Source organism: Pan troglodytes, chromosome 7 (genome assembly GCF_028858775.2).
Source record: "Pan troglodytes isolate AG18354 chromosome 7, NHGRI_mPanTro3-v2.0_pri, whole genome shotgun sequence".
NCBI lineage: Eukaryota > Metazoa > Chordata > Mammalia > Primates > Hominidae > Pan > Pan troglodytes.
In genome coordinates, this window is record NC_072405.2 from 70599866 (window position 1) to 70610663 (window position 10798).

The 10798-nt window shown below is 36.2% G+C and overlaps 1 pseudogene; it reads left to right on the plus strand.

The window, feature by feature from the left end:
• The first annotated feature begins 2720 nt into the window (after positions 1-2720).
• On the plus strand, positions 2721-2819 carry LOC129135906 (U6 spliceosomal RNA; annotated as a pseudogene).
• Positions 2820-10798: the final 7979 nt, after the last annotated feature.

Here is a 10798-nt window from a genome sequence, read left to right on the forward strand (position 1 = left end):
GGGCAACATAAAGAACATATGTATATGATAGGATTTATATTCTCTTATTATATTGGCTGATGTTATTTGCAATCTGATGTTTTTGGTCACATTATCTTCTATTAGTAAAGGGTTTTGTATTAGTTTTATAAAATATGAACTTTAACTTTCAGTTTGCTTATTGATTCAATATTGAATTATTAAGTATTTATAGTATTTCTCTACCTTCTGCTTTTTATATACTTTTTCTATAAAATGTAATATGAATCATAAATAGGAATTGAAAATTATTTTGTGTTTTGGATGACTGTTTGCTTTAAGGTGATTTATTTGAAAAATATTAATGTTAGGTTATCCCTAAGTGACTATTAATTGTTACCACCACTGTGAATTCATCATTTTATTTCTTTTTAACTTATGGTGTATTTTAATTTTTTAATTTGTAATCGGTATGTGTAGAGGGAAGAAAGATATGTTTAATTAAATTAACTTTTTATTTAATGAAGATAAGCTGTAGGTGAGTGATAGAAAAGAGGCCTTAGATTCACAAAAGACAGGTTTTAATTTCTAGCTTCTTCATTTGTTAGGGGTGACCTTGCATACATTACTTAGTACCAAGTATGCTTTCCTATATGAAAATGAGGATAATAATATTTCTTTCAGGGGTGATTGTGTGGAAATTAGATTATGTGTATACAGCATTTAATTCAGTTCTTCACACATGCTTATCAGTATCATTAACTGAACAACTACTACTAATATCATTATTCTTTACATTGTTTTCAGCCTGCAGATTGCTCTTATTTATCTGACTCCTAACTGATTTTGAATTACAATATATCAGACTAGAGAAGAAATGGATAATTCTTCACTTAAATCTTTGCCTCCTGTAGATGAGTGACCTGAGCATAGTCTTTTGCCCATCAAAGGACTTTATGTTAATCACTTCTACTATGCCATACCCCAGTGGGACATGAATTTTTTTTGTCCCTTCCTTTAAGCCTTTGTGGTTATTTACAAAGATGAACACTTGAGCACCCAGGATGCTTATGTTTGTTAGTTCATGTAAATGTTTAATTCTACACTGACAGGCACGTATTAAGTTTGTAAAGTTTCTAAGAATGAAGTTCTCTCTCTGTTTAGCACAGCCCTCATGCTTGCAGTATGTCATGGATCATCAGGGATAGCATTCTTCTTCAGAAAAATATTGACATATTTACTCAAGTATTTGTGGAATGACTGCAGAAGATTACGCTGTTGTTAATATTTTTAATCTATGTTTGTACATGTAAAGTCTAGGTGAGATTTCATAGCTTGGCTCAAGTAGTTTTTGAAGGGCAGTGAGTTAATTCACTTCATCAGCCAGAAATCAGGCAAAAAGCTAGACTAGTTAGAAGGAGCAGCGGGTCCAGGATTCTTTATTTTAGGGCTTTTAACACATTTATCCCTACAGATACCAATGTTGTCTATTTGATCCCAAGTATAATCCCAATGCATGGGATAAACATAGTGTCACATTTTAAATTTTTGTAATTAGTAATTTGGGTCTTAAAACGTCCACTTTAGCAAAAAATTTAGTACTGCCTCTGGGCGCTATCCTCTATACCCTCCTCCTTGAATTTTTAAAGGAACTTAAGGGGTTCCCTAAGTCCAAGGAAGACAGTCTTCTTTTACAGTCAGGATGAGGGGGGAGAAAAGACCCTTCTAATCATTGTGTTGTTCCCTCTGATTCTGTTGCTGCATCGTTGCCATTGAAACTGCTTCTTCAGTCTGTTAACAATTGACCTTTGCTACCAGGATGACCTCACTTATCTGGATCCCTCAGTCTTCCTGGTGATTCACATATAGACTTCAAAGTTATTACTTTTTGTTTTAGTTCACATAGATATTCTCAGCCATTATTTCCAAAGTGCCTGTACGCCTGCTCTGACAGTTGGGCCTCCTAGCTTTAGCCACACTCATAGTGACCCTTCTTCTCACACTCAAAACCTGATATGAAACCCACGTCTTAGCTTGGACTTGTCCTGGACCTTCAAGGTAAATTATCCTCTGAATCCCTTGGAATAGTTTGAAACTGTGAGGTCTAAATAATGTTACAGGAAGAAATCAGAGGTTCCTTTCTTCTTTCCTACCAGATCTATGCCCTTGGCCCCTTTAGATTCTGTGTGGCACTATTTTGTAGGTAGTGGAGGGTCCCATATTATTCTGGAAGGACCAATATTCTGCTTCCCCAGAGTAGTGGTTCTTCCCTCAAGTGATCTGTTTTCCGTAAAAGTAAAAATCTCCCAAACTACTTGTGTTTGTATCTTGAGTTTTTAAAATATTTTAAAATTCTACCTCACAATGAAGCCATTCGAAAGAATTCACGAAATCTCAAGTAAGTTAGATTTAACAGAGCTAAGCCTCATCCATGACTCATCAGTATCCATGTATGAAAGTAGAAGTCTGTGGCTGGGCACAGTGGCTCACGCCTGTAATCCCAGGAATTTGGGAGGCCGAGGTGGGTGGATCATGAGGTCAGGAGTTTGAGACCAGCTTGGCCAACATGGCAAAACACTGTCTCTACTAAAAATACAAAAATTAGCCAAGCATGGTGGTGGGCACCTGTAATTCCAGCTACTCGGGAGGCTGAGGCAGGAGATTCACTTGAACCCGGGAGGTGGAGGTTGCAGTGAGCTGAGATCGTGCCATTGTACTCCAGCCTGAGCAATAAAAGCATGACTCCTTCTAAAAAAAAAATAGATGGCAGCACATCCACTAAAATTGAAACAATATAGAGAAGATCAGCATGATCCCTGCACATGGGTGACACACAAATTTGTGAAGTGTTCTATATTTCTTGCAGTCCCCAAAAGGACCTTGGACTACTATCTTACTAGCTCCAAGGAAATGGTGTGAGTCAATGAAAAATGGTGACACCCAATATTGAAACTGTGATTTTCACACAAAAATATTTATGTAAGATGATCTATGGAATGAGATTGTGCCGGGAAACACATGGGATGTTGTGTGCAATATATTGCTAGTAGGCATCTAGGAAATGAGAAAATATCAGCTTCCATCCCCATCATGGAACTTAAAAAAAATAAAGGTAAGGTTTTTTCTTCCACAGCAGTTGGAGATGAACATGGGGAGTAAGCACTATTTCAACAAAGATTTGTTGGTTCAGAGTTTGGGAAGTTTGGTAAAGAATATTAGGAGTCCAAGCCAGGTCTTGACATTCAACAGTTTTCTGCCCTGGGTGTGATTGATGAACTCAGCAACAGGAGATAATCATGTTGTCTGATTTGATGAATTAACATATTTATAAATAATTTTTATTACAAATTATGAAATAGATGCCCTGAATTACAAGCCATAAAAAATAGAACATCTAATAATCAAGAGTAGGACTTAATAACATTTTCTGAAAACTGCAACATTTGAATACTAGAACCTATGAAGAAATACACTTTTTTTAAAATTTATTTTTAATTTGTAGAGATAGGTTCTCTCTATGTTGCCCAGGCTGGTCTTGAACTCCTGGGCTCAAGCAGTCCTCCTGTCTCAGCCTCCCAAAGTGCTGGCATCACAGGCATGAGCCTCTGCATCTGACAAGCACATTGGGTTTTATTTGGGATTTTAAAATAGTTTCAGCAGTGAGGTTCAATAATAAATTATTCCATCGCTTCACTACTTCTCGGAGCATTTTTTCAAATGCTGTCTTGTGAAGTCTTTATAATAACCTAGTTAAATAAGGCACTACAAGTCTCACTTTTAGAGGAAGACATTGAGCCTAAGAGAAGCAACTTAATCAAGAACCAATTGGTTGCAGAGCTGAGATTTATTCTGAGTTGAGGACATTTTCCGTTATGTCAGCCTAACTCTAGTTCATTTACTAAGCTATATTGCCCTCAATTCATGAGTATTTCACCTTACTTTCTTCTTTAACTAAAAGTTTAAGAAGTTCACAGAGCTCACAAATTTGAAGGCTATGAAATGAATAAAGTTCTCAGATTAGCTCTAATATTGTCTGGAATACTCTAATAATTTAATATATTCAGTAAATTTTTTCATATCAGTGTTAAAATAGTACTTTTATTGATTGCATATTTCTTTTTTTCTCAGCCTTTTCACTGAATTTTTTTAAATTATACTTTAAGTTTTAGGGTACATGTGCACAACATGCAGGTTTGTTACATATGTATACATGTGCCATGTTGGTGTGCTGCACCCATTAACTCGTCATTTAACATTAGATATGTCTCTTAATGCTATCCCTCCCCCGTCCCCCCACCCCACAACAGGCCCCAGTGTGTGATGTTCCCCTTCCTGTGTCCATGTGTTCTCATTGTTCAGTTCCCACCTATGAGTGACAACATGCGGTGTTTGGTTTTTTTGTCCTTGTGATAGTTTGCTGAGAATGATGATTTCCAGCTTCATCCATGTCCCTACAAAGGACATGAACTCATCATTTTTTATGGCTGCATAGTATTCCATGGTGTATATGTGCCACATTTTCTTAATCCAGTCTATCATTGTTGGACATTTGGGTTGGTTCCAAGTCTTTGCTATTGTGAATAGTGCCGCAATAAACATACGTGTGCATGTGTCTTTATAGCAGCATGATTTATAATCCTTTGGGTTTATACCCAGTAATGGGATGGCTGGGTCAAATGGTATTTCTAGTTCTAGATCCCTGAGGAATCGCCACACTGACTTCCACGATGGTTGAACTAGTTTGCAGTCCCACCAACAGTGTAAAAGTGTTCCTATTTCTCCACATCCTCTCCAGCACCTGTTGTTTCCTAACTTTTTAATGATCACCATTCTAACTGGTGTGAGATGGTATCTCATTGTGGTTTTCATTTACATTTCTCTGATGGCCAGTGATGATGAGCATTTTTTCATGTGTCTTTTGGCTGCATAAATGTCTACTTTTGAGAAGTGTCTGTTCATATCCTTCGCCCACTTGTTGATGGGGTTGTTTGTTTTTTTCTTGTAAATTTGTTTGAGTTCACTATAGATTCTGGATATTAGCCCTTTGTCAGATGAGTAGATTGCAAAAATTTTCTCCCATTCTGTAGGCTGCCTGTTCACTCTGATGGTAGTTTCTTTTGCTGTGCAGAAGCTCTTTAGTTTAATTAGATCCCATTTGTCAATTTTGGCTTTTGTTGCCATTGCTTTTGGTGTTTTAGACATGAAGTCCTTGTCCATGCCTATGGCCTGAATGGTATTGCCTAGGTTTTCTTCTAGGGTTTTTATGGTTTCAGGTCTAACATTTGAGCCTTTAATCCATCTTGAATTAATTTTTGTATAAGGTGTAAGGAAGGGATCCAGTTTCAGCTTTCTACATATGGCTAGCCAGTTTTCTCAGCACCATTTAGTAAATAGGGAATCCTTTCCCCATTGCTTGTTTTTGTCAGGTTTGTCAAAGATCAGATAGTTGTAGATTCACGGCATTATTTCTGAGGGCTCTGTTCTGTTCCATTGATCTATATCTCTGTTTTGGTACCAGTACCTTGCTGTTTTGGTTACTGTAGCCTTGTAGTATAGTTTGACGTCAGGTAGTGTGATGCCTCTAGCTTTGTTCTTTTGGCTTAGGATTGACTTGGCAATGCGGGCTCTTTTTTGGTTCTATATGAGCTTGAAAGTAGTTTTTTCCAGTTCTGTGAAGAAAGTCATTGGTAGCTTGATGGAGATGGCATTGAATCTATAAATTACCTTGGGCAGTATGGCCATTTTCACGATATTGATTCTTCCTACCCATGAGCATGGAATGTTCTTCCATTTGTTTGTATCCTCTTTTATTTCCTTGAGCAGTAGTTTGTAGTTCTCCTTGAAGAGGTCCCTCACATCCCTTGTAAATTGGAATCCTAGGTATTTTACTCTCTTTGAAGCATTTTGAATGGGAGTTCACTCATGATTTGGCTCTCTGTCTGTCTGTTATTGGTGTATAAGAATGCTTGTGATTTTTGCACATTGATTTCGTATTCTGAGACTTTGCTGAAGTTGCCTATCAGCTTAAGGAGATTTTGGGCTGAGACAATGGGGTTTTCTAGATATACTATCATGTCATCTTCAAACAGGGACAATTTGACTTCCTCTTTTGTTAATTGAATGCCCTTTATTTCCTTCTCCTGCCTGATTTCCCTGGCCAAAACTTCCAACACTATGTTGAATAGGAGTGGTGAGAGAGGACATCCCTGTCTTGTGCCAGTTTTCAAAGGGAATGCTTCCAATTTTTGCCCATTAGGTATGATATTGGCTGTGGGTTTGTCACAGATAGCTCTTATTATTTTGAGATACATTCCATCAATACCTAATTTATTGAGAGTTTTTAGCATGAAGGGTTGTTGAATTTTGTCAAAGGCCTTTTCTGCATCTATTGAGATAATCATGTGGTTTTTGTCTTTGGTTCTGTTTATATGCTGGATTGCCTTTATTGATTTTCGTATGTTGAACCAGCCTTGCATCCCAGGGATGAAGCCCACTTGATCATGGTGGATAAGCTTTTTGATGTGCTGGATTCGGTTTGCCAGTATTTTATCGAGGATTTTTGCATCAATGTTCATCAAGGATATTGGTCTAAAATTCTCTTTTTTTGTTGTGTCTCTGCCAGGCTTTGGTATCAGGATGATGCTAGCCTCATAAAATGAGTTAGGGAGGATTCCTTCTTTTTCTATTGATCGGAATAGTTTCAGAAGGAATGTTACCAGCTCCTCCTTGTACCTCTGGTAGAATTCGGCTGTGAATCCATCTGGTCCTGGGCTTTTTTGGTTGGTAAGCTGTTATTGCCTCAATTTCAGAGCCTGTTATTGGTCTATTCAGGGATTCAGCTTCTTCCTGGTTTAGTGTTGGGAGGGTGTATGTGTCGAGGAATTTATCCATTTCTTCTAGGTTTTCTAGTTTATTTGCATAGAGGTGTTTATAGTATTCTCTGATGGTAGTTTGTATTTCTGTGGGATCGGTGGTGATATCCCCTTTATCATTTTTTATTGCATCTATTTGATTCTTCTCTCTTTTCTTCTTTATTAGTCTTGCTAGTGGTCTATCAATTTTGTTGATCTTTTCAAAAACCAGGTCCTGGATTCATTGATTTTTTGAAGGGTTTTTTATGTCTCTATTTCCTTCAGTTCTGCTCTGATCTTAGTTATTTCTTGCCTTCTGCTGGCTTTTGAATGTGTTTGCTCTTGCTTCTCTAGTTCTTTTAATTGTGATGTTAGGGTGTCAATTTTAGATCTTTCCTGCTTTCTCTTGTGGGCATTTAGTGCTATAAATTTCCCTCTACACACTGCTTTAAATGTTTCCCAGAGATTCTGGTATGTTGTGTCTTTGTTCTCATTGGTTTCAAAGAACATCTTTGTTTCTGCCTTCATTTCGTTGTGTATCCAGTAGTCATTCAGGAGCAGATTGTTCAGTTTCCACGTAGTTGAATGGTTTTGAGTGAGTTTCTTAATCCTGAGTTCTAGTTTGATTTCACTGTGGTCTGAGAGACAGTTTTACATAGTATTCACCAACAACTTTTGGAATATAAAATATGTCTAAACATCCTCAAAATTTCAACCCAGGTAAGATTTCTGACAGTAAACTACTCTTTGTGACACTACCATAATATTATGGAAGTTTTGATCACAAAAGAGCAACTAAAAATGTATAAATAGCATGTGGGTGTGTAAATTTAAATATATATAGATATATAAAAATTTCTTTGATTTAATTTTTTGCTTACAATTCACAATTAGTTAACAATGTTGTTTTAGATAGTTTATAATCTCAAGCAGTATTGTCTGAAAAAAATATTTAATTATGGTACTTAAGATTCTATATAGTTTTTTTGTATAAATAAAAAATTTTAAGTTCTCATGTTGTATGTTTCCTCTATAGTCATAAAAAATTAGGCTTGTTGTACAATATATCTTCTATTTAATTTTTATAATAAATGGTTTACGTTTAGCAAATGAGAATTACAAGTGTTTAACAAATGAGAATTACAAATGTTCAAGTAACCTCTTGAACAACATGGGGATTAGGGTGCTGATCCCCAGTGTAGCTGAAAATCTGCATTTAACTTTTGACTCTCCCAAAATGTAACTCCTAATAGCCTAGTATTGACCTAAAGCTTCACTGAAAACATAAACAGTTATGTATTGTATACTGTATTCTTGCAATAAAAAGTCATATGTATTGTACACTGTATTCTTGCAATAAAGCAATCTGAAGAAAAGAAACTTATGAAGAAAATTATAAGGTGGAAAAAATATATTTACTGTTCACTAAGTGGAAGTGCATTATCATACGTAAAGGTCTTCATTCTCATTGTGGTCACATTGCGTAGGCTGAGAAGGATGAGGAAGACGAGAAATTTGTCTTGCTTTCTTAGTGTGGCAGTGGGAGTGAAGAAAATCTATATATTATAAGGGGGGTCCTGCAATGCCAACCCTTGTTCAAGGATCAACTGTATGACATCATGATTTGTGTCACTAAAAAAGGAAATTTCTTTAGAGCTTGGAACTTAATAATAATTTTCTGGTACCATAATCATATGTCAGTAAGAATTGTAAAACTTATTCAGGGTGCATAAGTACCAATAAGAAATTAGTTTTTAAAGATACCTGCTTAGTGCAGAAGTCAGAAGAGCAATATTTTGTTGAGAAGCACAGGTTGTGTTACATACTCTTGTACCAAGAAAGTCTCATTATTATTGGCTTCATTACCCCTCAGTTGAAACCAACTAAGATAATATTTACTTCATTAAAACAAGATGTGTTGTTTTATCTGGTGGGTAATTGTCATAATAGTAATTTTGTTACAACAAGATATGTTCTGTTACTATTAGCCAAAATATTATTATAATGAATATTAAAATAGCCCAACTCTAGGCTCAATAAATTACAATTAAAGTACAAAATATTTTACAATAAGAAAAACGGTATTATACTGCCTGGATGTAATACAATGTACAATATACAATGTACATTGTACAATATGAACTGTATGACCATACCTCTATTATATATTTATCAAAGAAACTTCTGTAAGTAAGGTTTTGCATGTCGCAGGGATAAAGAATACACATAGTCTGAATCTTTAATGTGCTCATAATGCAATAGAGCTTTCCCTATTTAATTTTCATGTTTTTTCAATAGAATTGTCAAAGGAAATGCCTTTATTCACCTATCCACTTCTCTGCGTAGACATAACTGTAAAGTATCTTTAAGGTACTAAGCATTTTTATCTTGTTACTATCATTGTCATTTTTTACTATTTACTACCATATTCAGTGCTTACTCTGTCAGTTGCTTGCTGGGAGTTTACAATTATTATTTATTGTGTATTTGTCATATTTAATGTGGGACAGACACTTTATGTCCAAGGCAAAGAATTAAAGATTTTAAAAGATTGGTAGGATTTAAGGAAAGCATGCAGTGTAAGTAGAAGTTTTCCAGGTAAGGAGGCAGAAGAACAAAATTTGGCAAAAGGAAAATCTAACCAGAATTTGTGTTAGGCAGAAGGAACATCTGACAAGATTGCATGTTTGGCAAAAGGAACAACAAGTACGAAAGGTCAGACTCTTGAGTGAGTTTTGTAGGGTTTATGTTAAATTCAGTGTTGCTAGTGGAAATAGTGTGGTATAGGAGTTGTTGCAAATGAAGTGAATATCTAGATATGGCAAGCTTAGGAAAGACTTTTGAATAGTATAGAACGGAGTAGATCTTATTCAGTAGGCCATTGAAAAGTTCCCAGAATACATCTGGCTATAAATATTAGATGACCTAACTAACAATGGCTAAAACCATAGGCACCAAAGTTGTTCTGTTGGTTCAGGGATATCATAGTGTCACATGTATGTTTCCTTTTTTAGCTGTGCTATTGGCAGTATTTTGTTAATGTCTCTTTTCATGGTTGGCTAAGTAACCAATGAGTAGCCAGTCATTATGTTCTCTCAAGACAATATCTGAAGGCTGGAAGGGTTGCTTTGTTTCATGATTTTTTTGTTTGTTTTTATTTTTAAAACAGGGAGCCAACTCAGAAGTTTGCAGTGATCTTCCTGTAACACTTTAGTGGCCGGATGACACCACATGCTCATTCCTAAACCTGTCAGTAGGAAAACAAACGTAATTCCTATGATTAGCTTAGAACAATCATTTCTTTCTTTTTTTTTTTGGAACTGAGGTGGGATAATGGAATGATAAGTATCCAAATAAACTTGTGTTTCTCCAGTGAGAAAGAAGGAAGAATGGCCATAGATAGGGAGCCAGTGAGGTTTTCTGCAGGGATTCATGGGAAGATTTTGGGCAGGGGAGTCACAAGAGGAGGTGTGAGTATTAGGGCATTCTGGTTACGGTATAAAGCAGGGATTGGCAAGCTTTTCCTGTAAAGGGCCAGATAGCACACATTTCTAGGCCTTGTGGTCTCTGTTGTATGTTTTCAACCCTTTCACGCTGTTGCAGTGTGAAAGGAGTCAGAAATAATATGGAAGCAAATAGGCATGATTGTGCTCCAGTAAAGCTTCCTTTCCTGAAGCATTTGATAGACATAACAACATTTAAAGTTGTATTTCTTTCCTAAGGTTCCTTTCACAAAGCTTTCTCATGACTCACACAGACCATCTACAAGATGCTTGAACTTTCTTAAATTTCCTATGATCCTCAATAGGGCATCCCCCCATTCATACTTAGTATTCTGGAGCAAATTGTTCTTACTGTGTGTCCCTAACCTTGGTCCCATCTCATCACAATTACCCCCTTGAGAACATAAAACATATGAAGTGAACAGAGGACTCCCTGTTTATTCCTGGGGTTCCAGAATGAACCAGTTTTACTGTGTACCACTAACC